The sequence below is a fragment of the Marmota flaviventris genome, chromosome 8, assembly GCF_047511675.1.
Source record: "Marmota flaviventris isolate mMarFla1 chromosome 8, mMarFla1.hap1, whole genome shotgun sequence".
Classification (NCBI taxonomy): domain Eukaryota; kingdom Metazoa; phylum Chordata; class Mammalia; order Rodentia; family Sciuridae; genus Marmota; species Marmota flaviventris.
In genome coordinates, this window is record NC_092505.1 from 52,240,070 (window position 1) to 52,254,529 (window position 14,460).

At 41.9% G+C, this 14,460-nt stretch overlaps 1 pseudogene; it reads left to right on the plus strand.

The window, feature by feature from the left end:
- Positions 1 to 385: 385 nt before the first annotated feature.
- LOC114093227 (sentrin-specific protease 5 pseudogene) lies at positions 386 to 12,185 on the plus strand (annotated as a pseudogene).
- The last annotated feature ends 2,275 nt before the right edge of the window (positions 12,186 to 14,460 follow it).

Sequence of the window (14,460 nt, forward strand, 5' to 3'; positions counted from 1 at the left end):
GAACCCGCTCTAAGGGGTGTTTTAAGTGTGGGAAAGAGGGACATATAAGGAGAAACTGCCCAGAAAGGAGCGAGGGTGCTGGCAGAGGGATGCTTGGAATTTGTCCTCGATGTCATAAAGGAAATCATTGGAGTAGTGAGTGCAGGTCAAAATTTGACATCCAGGGTAACCCAATACCGTCGGGAAACGGGAGCAGGGGCCAGCCCCGGGCCCCGGAAGCCAAAGTGTACGGGGCAGTGCAGGGACGAAACAGTGCCCCGGGGAGTGGGCGTCTCCGCCGCCTCCCCCTGACCAACCCCTTTCTAACTGGGAACTCCCCAGGGGAACACCGGGAAGTGCAGGATTGGACCTCAGTTCCACCTCCTGAGCAGTACTGACTCCGCAGATGGGTCCCCAGACCCTGCCAACTGGAGTCTTTGGCCCTTTGCCAGAGGGAATTGTGGGACTGATACTGGGAAGAGGCAGCACTCTGCATAAAGGGCTCAGAATTCTTACAGGTGTGATTGATGGTGATTACCACGGGGAGTTAAAAATTGTTGCCGAGGCTACCCAAGGGATCGTTATTATTCCTCCCGGAGAACGCATAGCACAATTATTGCTGCTGCCGGCGGCGTCTCTACCCAGCCGCGCCCTACAGGCAGCCCGGGGTAATGGCAGTTTTGGTTCCACCGGCACCCCTCAGACCTTTTGGGTAGCACACTTGGGCTCCCGACCACAGTTAACCATTAAAATACAGGATAAAATCTTCAAGGGGATATTAGATTCAGGAGCTGATGTCTCTGTTATCTCTAAGAAACAATGGCCATCTGCTTGGCCTCTCCAAGATCCCTCAGCTGTATTACAGGGGATTGGGCAGACGAGACCAGAAAAAAGTGCCTCCTTTCTAAAATGGAGAGATGAGGAAGGACACAGTGGTTATTTTCAGCCTTACGTAGTGGCTGGACTCCCCACAAACCTTTGGGGAAGGGACCTACTTCAACAAATGGGAGCTATCCTCACCACTCAGACCCTAAAAGGGAGTAATAAATTTGTTAATGACATGATGTTAGATATGGGATGGCTTCCCGGAAAAGGACTGGGGAAAAGACATGAGGGAAGGGCAATGCCTGTGGACCCTACAGAAGAAATTACCAGAAGTGGAGGAGATCGGAGGGGGGCTAGGAAATTTATCCTAGGGGCCACTGAAATGCGGCCACGTCCTCTATCTATTACTTGGTTATCAGATGACCCTGTGTGGATAGAACAGTGGCCCCTAACTAAGGACAAATTGCAGGCCGCGACCCTTCTGGTTCAGGAACAGCTTAGGGTGGGGCATATAGTGCCTTCCACTTCCCCCTGGAACACTCCTATTTTTGTCATAAGAAAGGGGTCTGGAAAATGGAGGCTTCTCCAAGACCTGCGGGCTATTAATAATACCATGCAGCCCATGGGACCTTTACAGCCAGGACTACCCTTCCCCACGGCTATCCCTAAAGATTGGCATCTTATTATTTTGGACCTAAAAGATTGCTTCTTTTCTATTCCCCTGGCCCCCCAGGATTGTAAACGTTTTGCTTTCTCTTTACCTTCAATAAATTTTAGGGAACCCTATCAGTGGTTTGAATGGACTGTCTTACCTCAAGGAATGGCCAATAGCCCTACTATGTGTCAATAAGCCCGGACTTAATGTCCCCAGTTCGACCGAGACTCTTGGAAGCTGTTCCGCCACTTGTCATTACACCCCGGCAATGCACATCTCCTGTTATACATCAGCCTCAATTTGTGTTAATAATCAAGGAAAACAGTATTTTGAGGCCATCGTAACTAACACCCGTGGAGAAGGGGGGACTACTTATAATTTTATTCCTTTCCTTGGTGACCGGGGAGGAGAAGGCATCACGACTCGGTTAACGGAGGCAGGATGTGAGGGCGTCATGGGTAAACCCTCCTGCTGGCCCATGCAGGCCCCCATCGGAGTCTCTGATGGAGGGGGACCCACTGATGCTATCAAACACCTTCAGGTGATTAAGCTTTTAAAGCCGGAGATCCCTAAGCCTACATACCACCCCTTGATATTGCCCAAATCCCAGCTTCCTGATTTAGATGCCAATACATTAGATATCCTAGAAACTACCTTTTCTTTACTTAACAACTCTGATCCCACGCTTGCTGGTGATTGCTGGCTCTGCATGACGGCAGGTGCAGTCATGCCATTGGCAGTCCCCATTAATTATACCATTGATGATGACAACACATGTCAATCTGGGCTACCCTTTAAGGTGCAGCCTCTAGGTGGTTTTATGTCTTGCCTTCTGGGCATGATGCAAAATAATACCTATGATGTTGATGTTGGAGTCTCTTCCTTTGGGAACTGCTCATTAGTAAAGAATTATTCTTCACCTACTCCGCCCATTTGTCCCCCTAATGGTACAGTTTTTATGTGTGGTGGAAATTTAGCTTTTCCCAGGCTCCCAGCAAATTGGACTGGCGGTTGCGTTCTGGCATTACTGCTTCCTGATATCACGATTATTTCAGGAGATGAACCCCTACCCATTCCTAGCCTAGACACCCTAGTTAGAAGACACAAGAGAGCTGTTCAGGCCTTACCACTCCTTGTTGGCCTTGGAATAACCGCTGCTGTGGGCACAGGCACAGCTGGACTGGGTACGGCTATACATTCTTATCGCCGTCTATCTCAGCAGCTTATAGATGATGTGCAGACCCTATCTGGCACTATTAGGGACCTACAAGACCAAATTGACTCTTTGGCAGAAGTGGTCCTCCAAAATAGGCGAGGCCTAGACTTACTGACTGCCAATCAGGGGGAAATCTGTTTAGCCTTAGGAGAAAGGTGCTGCTTCTATGCCAATAAATCGGGCATAGTTTGCACTAAAATCAAGGAGCTTCAAGAAGACCTAGAGAAAAGGAGAAAAGAATTATTTGAGAACCCTCTTTGGACTGGGATGAATGGGTTCCTGCCCTACCTTCTTCCCCTCCTGGGGCCCTTACTGGGTCTTCTTTTGATTGCAACCTTGGGACCTTGTGTTGGAAATAGGATAACTCAATTCATTAAGGACCAGATTAACATTTTAACCTCCAAGCCAATACAGGTTCACTACCAACGCCTGGAGATGGACGACTCCGCCCACGAGGTGTACTTACGACCCATCCGGAGATGAGATGTAACTGGACAGGAGCCAATACCCAAGCCCTCCTATGTATGCCTGCTTTTGCCCAGGTCCCTAATTACCCTGCCGACTTGGTGCCGTCATCCCAGACCTTTACGTTCAGAAAGCTCCCTGGTCATAGCTATCCCACTGGCAAAGATGATGACTGGGATCCGCAGTTGTGTCCTGCTGGCCATGACATCCTTACTGAAAAGTGTCCGTTTACGTAGGACAAGAGCTGATCTTGTAGTACCCAGTGACGGGCAACTTCCACGCTTGCACTGCAACCTAAGCCAGGGGAATGGGGCCTCCCCAGAGACGGGTAAGCAGTGCAGGGGCGGTGGACGACCTAAGACAGGGGCTACTTGATTCCCATTGACATGCAAAAAACAAAAAAGGGGGACTTGCTGGTAGCAGGCCCGCCCTGGCCCCTGGGGACTCAACCCCCAGTTCTTTGTTATGCATGTCAATGTGGCCAGCTCACAAGGCCGTGACGCGGGCTTGCGGTTCCCTGTTTATCTGCCTCGCACATATGTGTCTCTCGGGAACATCTTGACCTGTTCGAGCCTCCTGATAGGGGACGGTGACGTGACGGTAACCCAAGGACGCAGTTATTACTCTTCCCTCCTCACTTTTGAGTAATTTCCCGCAGCTGTTAAAAAGATATATAAGGGGAACAAATTTGGCAATAAAGCGCGCACACGCTCCCTCCTGGATGAAGAACCTTGGTGTCCTGTGTATTTTTTAACCCCGCCGTCCCTCGCCGGACTCGGCTCCGTTAGCCGGACGCGGCATGCGGGCAGCAGTTTCTTCCCCTGCACTGTGTCTTCTAGGGACGGGGAAGGAGCTCCTCTGGAGGGACCTCTGCTTCCCCTTCTTTCTCTCCAGCCCAAGCCCTGCGACGCAGGCAGCCAGAAAGCTAGCGTCCCCCGCCGCTCTTCCTGAAGCTAGGGAAGGCTTTGAGAGGAAGACTGCTGTTAGAAACCCCAGCCCCTGTCAGCTTGCAAGTCAAGGGTTTTTAAGTTGTTCGGACAGTTCTGCCTCGTCCCTGCCTTGGTTTCTTGGCCCATGCTCTTGGGACCCTTTTCTAGAGGAAGGCAATGGCACTTGGACTTTAAGGTGGGGGGAACCCACTTTTTCTATGCCATCTGTGCAAGGCGGTATCAGCCTTCGTTATACTGTGTGGCCACTCCGAGGAGAAATGCTGTAGAGGTTGTGGGAGTTTTGAACTTGGAATCTGGAGAGCTGAGTTGAAATCCTACTCTGCCTTTGGTAGTGATTTTAATTCGCGTGTTAAAAACTGGGGTTTCGTATACTATGTAAAGTAGAAGACTTAAACGAAATGTTTTGGGAATCCAGTTACACTCCTTTTAAGAGTACACAGGGCACATATTGGTGCAAATGGTAAGTTCCTAATTGCGTTTTTTGTTTGTTTTGTTTTTGTCTTAACTTTTGTCCAGAATAACTAAGTTTGGTCTGGAGAAGGGTGCTGGGATCTTATAGTCAAAACCTAACTGCAGTCTGTGCCCATGGGCAGCCTCAGGAAAAAACCAGACCCTCACCTAGTCACCCAGATGTTTTGTGCTTACTGATCAAATGTTGGTATCTGAAGAGGATGACTTAAATCAGTTTTGCTCTTTACTCAAGATGGCTTTTCCCAGTAGGCTGTTACTAGGAGAAAAGCTGGGTAGGCCTTTGTTTACACCTTGTCCCCCTTTAGAAGCAATCCTCCGCAACTATTTTTGAAGACCCCTCACTCTGCCTCTACAACATTCATTTCATGTTCATTGAAAATGTAGACAGAGTCTGTTCAGGAACTGGAATCCTTTAGTGACTGGCTATTACAATTCTAAATTAATTTGAGGCATTACCTTTCTCTCTGGTGGAGAGAGAATATTCACCACTGTAGTGTAGTGGACACAAGTTACAAAAGTATTAGGAGAGAAGAGAAAACGATGTAGTCAGTGCATCAAGTAGGACTTGAGTCTCACCTACTCTTACAGCTACTTGGGAGGCTAATGTGAGAGGATTGCTTGAGTCCAGGAGTTGAAGGCCAGTCTGGGCAGCATAGACCCTGTCACAAAAAAATAAAAATAGAAAATTCCAGATGTCTGTGCCCTACTTCAGTATGTCTGAAGTGCTATATTGATTTATTTCACTAGCAGGGATGGAACTCAGGGCCTCATAAAAGTCTAGGCAAGCACTCTGCTACAGAGCTACATCCCCGACTCTGTATTTCTAAAGAAGGTTCTCAAAGGCTGGGGTTGCATCTCAGTGATAGTACACTTGCTGGCATGCAGGAGGCCCTAGGTTCCATCCCTAGCAACACACACACACACACACACACACACACACAGCTTCTCAGGTGATGCTCATGACTTGAAAACAGATACAGATGAGATTTCACATTTTAGTTTATAAACAAGTGCAGCAAGATGTCCAATAGTTTGCTGCCTTAATAGTTTTCTCTTTTTCTTTGTTTAATACTTGAATAAAAAATTCTACTTCAGTTTTTTTTTTTTTTTTTTGAGAAAGAGTCTCACTATGTTGCCCACCCTACCTCAAACGAGGTCCTCCTGCCTCAGCCTTCCAGGTCTCCAGGATACATGCACACACATCATAGTGCTTGGCTCTGTTTTGGGTTTAATAGTGCCTTGAGCCCAGAGGGGGGAAAAGTAGTAACTCTGTGGAATTCTGTTTTGTAGTTTCCTAACCAATTAGACTCCTTAACCCTTTTTTTAAAATGAAAGTAGTAAAAATTACATTGAATTTTTTTTTTAACCAAATGTTGCTTGCTTATGTTTGTTGGTTGGCAGAATTACATAAAATTATATTATAAATTTTTTTGGTATACCTTTATATTGAGCCTTCAAAAACCATGGAAAAATTCTGATATAAGGGTATTTTGCACCAAGCATGATGATGCATCCCTGTGATCCCAGGAATTCTGGAGGCTGAGGCAGAGGCAGAGAGGCAGGAGGATTATAAGTTAGAAATTGTCTCAAAATAAATAAATAAATAAATAGGGCTAGGGATGTGCCATCACATCTGGCTGAATACTTTTTTTTTTTTTTTCAGCTTCATTAATTGTGTGGATAAGCCATAGTTTATTCAAGCACGCTCCTGTGAATGTACATTTAGGTTGTTTCCAATATTTTGCTATTAGAAACATTCTTGAAGTGAATAGTCTTGTACATATGTATTTTTCTTATTGCAGGTATGTCTTCAGAGTAAACTCCTTAAAATGGGGATGCTGCATGTAAAGGTAAATACTTTTGTACTTTTATTAAATATTAACAAATAATTTTTTCTCCAAAAGGATTGTATCCATTTGTAACCCCACCAGCAAAGTATGAAAATGCCTTTTCTTGGGCAGGGGTTGTGACTCACTGGTAGAGCGCTTGCCTAGCACATGTGAGGCACTGGGTTTGAGCCTCAGCACCACATAAAAATAAATTTTAAAAAAGGTATGTGTCCATCTACCACTGAAAAAAGAAAGAAGGAAAGAAACAAAGAAAATGTCTTTTCTCCCCACCCACAGAATAGCAGAATATGTCTGTCTGTCTGTCTGTTTCTCAGTCTTTTTTTTTTTTTTTAATTCTGGGATTGAACCTGGGGCTTCACACATGTTAGACAAGCATTCTACCACTGAGTTACATGGCCTGACCTTTGCCAATTTTCTTATGAGTGAGGTTGTTTTTTGCCTTTTTTATTTTTGTTACCAGGGAATTGAACCCAGTTGTACTTGACCACTGAGCTCATTCCCTGCCCTTTTTATTTTTTATTTTTTGAGACAAGGTCTCACCAAGTTGCTTAGGGCCTCACTATGTTGCTGAGGCTGGCTTTGAACTTGCAGTCCTTCTGTATCCAAATCACTGGAATTACAGGTGTTTGCCACCATGCCCAATCTTATGACTGAAGTTGAACATCTTATGTTTAAGGACAATTTAGAAGATTTATTGTGAATTGTCTTCTTAGGTCTTTCTTTCATCTTTCCAGTAGGCCAACAGGCTTTTTGTCCTTTATTCCTCAATAAGACCTTTTTATGTATTAGGAATACTATAGCTCTAAATCCATGATGGACTGTTGCAATTATGGCTTATTCATCAGTTGTCTTTTAATTCTGTTAAGCTTTCTTTCTTTCCTTGTTTTGTGATACTAGAGATTGAACCCATGAATCACAGAGATATACCTCCAGTTCTCTCTCTCTCTCTCTCTCTCTCTCTCTCTCTCTCTCTCTCTCTTTTTCTTTTTGAGACAAGGTCTTGCAAGTTCCTTAGGACCTCACTAAATTTCTGAGGCTGGCCTGAAATTTGCAATCCTCCTGCCTTAGCCTTCTGAGTCACTGGAATTATAGGTGTGTTCCACTGCACTTGTCTGTTAGGCTTTATATGCCGTTTTTCATTGTTCTTTTTAAAAACAATAACATCTTTATTTGTACATATAACATTAAGATTTTATTTTACATCTCTTTTTTTCACAGCACTGGGGATTGAACCCAGGCCTCATACATGACCTAAGTATCCTTTTATTTTATTGTGGTAAAATATACATAATTTACCATTTTAACCATTTTTATGTGGACAGCTTAGTGGCATTAAGTAGATTCATGTTATTTTGCATTTATCACCACCATCCATCTCCAGAGCCTTTTCATCTTCCCAAATAAAAATTCTGTTCATATTAAACATTAACTCCCTTTTCTGTCCATTTTGGTTAGTTTAAAAATTTTTATTATATATAGTTTTTGTTTTATCTTTGTTTTAGTCTGCTTTTCATCCCTAGAAATCTGGTGATTTTTGGTTGTTAAGGTCATTTTTAAGACTAACCACTGAGGCTGGGCTTGGTGGCAAATGCTTTTAATCCTAGCATTCAGGAGGCTGAGGCAGGAGAATCACAAATCACAAAGAATCACAAAAAAAGTCAGCCTCAGCAATTTAGTGGCCCTAAGCAACTTAGCGAGACCCTGTCTCAAAATAAAATATAAAAAATGAGCTGGAGGTGTGGCTCAGTTGTTTAGTGCCCATGGGTTCAATTCCTGTTACCAAAAAAACAAAACAAACAAACAAACAAAAAAAGAATGGCCACACTAACAAGCTGCTTGGAAATTCTGAATACATGGTGGGACATCTCCTTTGGGGTGTACTGCCAGCAATATAGGGTCATTTTGTGGGAAATATCTGTCTCTTTATGGATGTTCTTGTGAACTAACCAAATTGTCCAGAAAATAGACTTTCAATCTTCTGCTTGGATGGATAAGATAAGACTGCCTGGATTCTGGGAAACAGAGGGAACAAATGTTGGAAGTCTCATATTCACTGTATAATTCCATCTTAAAACTGTGCCTGGAATCCCTGTGTGCAGATCTTCTGTTTTACTCTTTTTGAATAATAAACTTAAGTCTTGGGTAAGGGAGGAGCAGTAGAATGAGGAGGGACCTGGAGTCTCTTTCTTAACCTTTAGGGTACACAGTAGAGTAATTGTTCAGGCCTTTTTGTTGAGGTATTATGTTATATATTCCCCACCCCATATACTGGTTTCCTTCTGAGGGGTATATACTTGGCTGCCAGTGTTCTGGAAGCCAATGGGAAAGGGGGTGGAGTTCACTGTGTAAACTTATTTAGTAGCTTAACTCTCAGCTGAACATGGTTTACCTGACTATCCTTGTTATCCTCCCAGAAAATGAAACTTCGGTTATTTGTGACGGTAGGGGAAAGAGATCTGGGGGCCCGAGTGCTGTTGCTCTTTGGGTAGGGGTGGGGGTACTGAACCCAGGGTCACTCTATCACTGAGTTACATCCCCAACAACCCCCTTGCCTTTTTTTTTTTTTTTTTACATTTTGAGGCAGGGTCTTGTTAAACTGCTGAGGTTGACCTCAAACTCATGATCCTCCTACCTTAGACCCTTGAGTTGTGGGGGTGGCATGCTTGTGCCAGTGTACCCAGATTCCCACCTGCTTTGTAGATTTTCAACTAGTTCTTCCTTTTTCAGCTCCACCCATACTCCTGATTTTCATATTTGTTGCTTCTAATTTTAAGCTTGCCTCTTGGCCTCCCTTACCATTGGCTTAGATTTCAGCTCTTTTGGCCTGCTGATTCTGCTGTTACTCATTCATCTGCTTGGTCCTTTCAAAGTTTTATTGTTGTTATCTCCTCTTTCATTGTCTTTGCCCTTGAGGGGCTTTGCCTTTTAAAAAATCCAATTTCCATGCTGGGGATGTAGCTCTGTGGTATAACACTTTCCCAGCATGCATGAGGTCCTAGATAAGGCTCTGGGTTTGATCCTGAGCTCTGGATGAGGAAAAAAATTAGCAATTTGTTATCTTAGTGGGATTTTCAACAAGAAGTGAAGTATATATGTCCATCCTTCTATTTTTGTTCTGATAGAAAACTGATGCACAGTAAGGAAATACTTCCCTACCCCGCCCCACCCCAAGGCTGGGAAAACTATTAATAAGTTGTCAGCAAGCTGAAATTATAATATTGGTTCCTATTCATAGTCTTGTATTTCTTTCACTGACCTGTAATGGCTGATGCCTAAAACCTTTAGTAATATTAGATATTACTAACTTGAGGGTAAATTGTGTTTGCTTTTAATTGCCATTCATTCTCTCTCCCATCTCTTATCATCAAACGTGTTTCTGAAGTTTATGTGTGTATGCTTGTGTTGGTTTTTGTTCTTTATATTCACTTGAGAACCAGAATAACTGGGTGAGAGCACCTGATGGAATCCTTTTCCTGCACAGTCACTCAGAGAGTCTTTGACTGGCAAGGAGCAGCCTGTTCTCTCTCTTGAGATACTGATATCATGCATTGAGGGAGTATCTACCTGTGGATGACTCTACAGAGCAAAGTACCTGCCCTTTTAAAATATTGGTATAGGAAACAAGTCGTTTTGCTATGGGCAAATTCTAAATAAGTAGATATGGGACCAGAGCATGTAGCTCACTGGTGAAGCACATACCTGGCCTTTTAAAAAATCCAATTTCCATGCGAGACCTTGGGTTAATCCCCAGTATGACAGAAAAACAAATAAGAAAGAACATGGAATTAGTCTTAAGTGGTATTTGGTTCCCTTTCCCTTCTGTGTTCTTCATTTTATAAATGAGAACACAAAATGTGGATGACTTTTTTAATGTCACTTAGTTAATGAGAAACAGAGCCAACACTTAGAAAGTCTCTTCTGATGCCCTGGTCTGTGCACTTCTTCAGAAATAGAATCCATCCTGAGAAATGATTTTTGAAACTTATTTCTACCCAAGGCATGTATATGGCAAGTGGGGTCTTGTTAGACTGCTCATGTCTTCTCTCTTTCCTACTTTTCATTGTGATTAAAACCTTTGTCAGGGTAGAATTTCATTATTTAATTGTTCTAAATTGAAGTATATATGCTCTTTTTTCATTTTTTTGCCTTCATTTCTGTGAATGCCTTCATGACCTTACTTTTAGATTGATATGTAATATTTCTTTATATTTTCTTCTTTGTAGCTACATCCACATTTCATTATGCCTCAGAAAAATGAAAATACAGGAAAATTCTGTGGATGAAAGGAATCCACTTAGCCTTTTATGAGAAATGGAATACTGGGTTTGGAGGCTTTAAGAAATTCTACTTTCATCAACATTTATGCATTCTGAATGCTAAGTTGGGAAGGCCATTTACTTGGAATAGACAATTGAGTCACTTCCAGTGTACAAAGAAGGCTCCTGAAATCCAGAAATTGTGGATTCAGGATGAATCCGTTTGTGAAGACGAAATCCAGTGTGCCTACTCAAAATCCTAGTTTTCTAAAGTGGAAAGAAAGGACACTAAGTACTTCATTTCTTTCTCAAGGAGTCTCCTGAAACTCCAAGCAGAGAACTTGCTATCATCAGCAAAGGAGTTGGACCATTAATATTGTGAAGAGTCTCTTGAAGGCAGTTGCTGGCTTGCCAGCAAGTAGTGCATTAGGTCAGACCAATGGTCATAGACCTAGGACAGTGCCACAGGCTTCTGAGTGTCCCATGAAGTTCACTGGGGAAAGCCAAGGTCCTAGTGAGAGTGGCAAGATTGTAGTCACCTTGAGAAATCATAAGAGAAAATGCTTTTGTTATGGCTGCTACCAAGGACTAGAGTACCACAGGAGTGGGGGACCCTATTCCAAAAATGTTCCAGCTTAACCAACATTGAAGAATATAAATGTTTCCTCTGATGACGTATGAGAAATTATCCATGATTAGATTTCAGTCTAGGATTCTCAGATCCCAGCACTTCAGTACGAAAAGCAAAGTTTGCAAGCCAAGGAAAGCCCAGCGAAGCTAGTACAGAAGGTCACTGGGAACCACCAAGAGACCCTTAAGGATAATACAGAGGGTGGCAGTTGTAGCCCATTTTCTTCCCCAGATCCTTCTTGTCAGCATCAGCCATACTTCCCAGATATGGACAGCAATGTTGTAGTGAAGGGAAAGAACTCCCATATGCCTGATGGCTACCCTAAAGGAAATCCTTTCTCGGACAAGAAGCTTAATTTAGATGAAGCATTCCCTGACCAACAGAATGGCAGTGCCACATATCCTTGGGACCAATCACCTTGTTCCTCTCCAAAGTGGGAGTGTATGGAGCTGATTCACAACATGCCCTTATCAAAACGTTCACTTCAGAAACTGAAAAAGAGATTGACTCTGAACCACGAAAATTGGACAAGCACTGTCAGTGATGACAGAGTAAAGCTGTCAGTGACCGGAGCAGATAAATCTGAGTAGTGTAGATTGGCCTGTGTCTGAAAAGAGTGTTCAAATGAGAACTCCTATCAGATGGAGGAGGATGGATCTTTCAAGCAGAACATTCTTAATTCTAAGTTGCAGGACCACCCTTACTGTAAAAGTCCACTGGAAGCTCCCCTGGTGTGCAATGAATACAAACTAGAAAATCATCTGGGAGGTGGAAAGAACAATCCAAAAGCATCTCCAGTGGATGATGAACAGCTTTCAGTCTGCCTTTCTGGTATGCACTCTTCCTTTATTCTCCCCAACCTCTGGCCCACACTTGTTGTCCATTGACTTTTCTTAGAAGAGTCCTATTTTTTCCCTCCCACACCTGGCTTTCCCTTTAACCTCTTGATATTTTTCTTGAGAACCTTTATATTGCTCTGTGATGTGGAACTCACAAATTATTTTATGAATTCTTTATTGCGTGATGGACACTTAACACTGATTTCCAATTATTTTGTCTATAACAATGCAATGAAATTATTGATACTTACACATTTTTTCCTGTAAGTTAAATTCCTAGTATTAGAACTGCTGGTGAAAAAATATTCACACTTAAATTTTTAAGAGAATTGATAAATTACCTTCCAAGAGTTAAACCAGTCAGCTTTGCCAGTCTTATGGATTATATGAGAGTTTTAATTTGGCATTTTTAAGTTTGGACATCTTTTTATGTGTTGGACATATTTTTTTGTTTGTGCCTGGTTTTCCTATGTGTGTTTTCATATTAGATTATTATTATTTTCCTATTAGATTATTATTCATGTTAGATTATTCCTACTTAATTTATTTAATATATAAGAAGGTCCTGTGTACCAGCCACTATACTGGTTCTTAAGAGTGTATCGAAGACAGGATGCACTGATTTCACATCACTTCCCACCCGCCAATACTGGGTACTGAACCCAGATGTACTCAACCCAGTCCTTTTTATTTTTATTTTGAAACATAGTCTTGCTAAGTTGCCAAGTCTGGCCTCAAACTTGCAATTTTCCTGCCTCAGCCTCCCAAGTAGTTGGGAGCACCACTACATCTGGAAGGATATACTGATATCTGCCTTCATGAACCACAGAATCATTTTAGTTGTAAACATGTTAAATTAATTACTAATTGTAAATGTCATGAGGATTGTGCCTCCAAAGGGGTAAAAGTCTTTAGTACCCCAAATTATTTGTGGTTTTGCTTCACAGAAATTTTCATTTCTTACATAGTAAACTATACTTGTCTTTCGCTTTATGGCTTATAGTTTTTATATTGTGCCTTAAAAAAGCCTTCTCTTGTCAAAATTTACATTGGGCAGCAAATTGGCATAAACATTTTTAGAAGGCAGTTAGCAGTCTTTGATTTATTCCCCTGCTTGAAATTTATCCTAGATATAAAAGAATACTAATGTTTATATAGATTATTGTTTGTATTATATTAGTAATTCCCTAATATAAACTTATGTTAAAAACTGAAAACAAAACAATAGGTTTCTATTAAAGCATAAATTTTTGCACATTCAAAAAATGATGTAAATCATGCAACTGTTTAGGAATATATTTTAGGGCTAGGGATGTAGCTAGGTGGTAGAAGGAGTGCCTGGCATGTGTTAGACCCTGGGTTTAATCCCCAGCATCACTAAATAAATAAGCTTGATTTAAAATTTTTTTAGTTGTTGATAGACCTTTATTTTGTTTATTTATATATAGTGCTGAGGATCAAACACAGTGCATGCCAATCAAGTATGCTACTGCTGAGCCCCAGCCCCAGCCCTTGATTTGGATTTTGAAATTGAGAGATGTCTATATAAAATTAAAAGAGTCTGAAAAATGATTTGATATAATTGTATGATAAACAAAAGGCAGAAAAAGTAGAGGGCTAATAAATCATTTATTTAGGTACTGAGAATTGAATCCAGGTGTGTTTTACCACTGAGCTACATTCCCAGCCTTTTTTTATTTTTTATTTTGAGACAGTGTCTTGCCAAGTTACTGAATTTGGCCTTGAACTGAAAAATCCTCCTGCCTCAGCCTCCTGAATTACTGGGATCACAGTCTTGTGCCACTATGTCTGGCAGCAAATCTTTAAAAGAATGGCCTAGAATTAAATGAGTTTTCTTTAAATAAACAAACAAAAAAAGGTTGGCAGAACTATAATATTTAAACCTGAAAAAATAGCTTTTGCCCACAAATTTTGATCAGCTTTTATAAATACAACATTTCCAAATATGAATATGTCATGTAGTAAAACTCTAGCATGACCTGAGGAAGTAGGAATTCTTACAGAACACCCATTTAGTGATGTACAATGTAATTTATTGTTTTAGTTAGGCTAAAGGAGAAAAATCATGGTATCTTTCTAAGTCTTGAAAAGCCTGTTAATAAGATTCAGCTTCCCTCTTGAGTTTAAGTCTTTTTGAAAACTAGAAGTAGCCAGGCACTGTGGTGCACACCTGTAATCCCAGCAACTTGGGAGGGTGAGACAGGAGGATTATAAGTCTGAGGCCAGCCTCAGCAACTTAGCAAGACCCTGTCTCAAAATAAAAAATTTAAATTGCTGGGGATGTAACTCAGTACCCAGGACA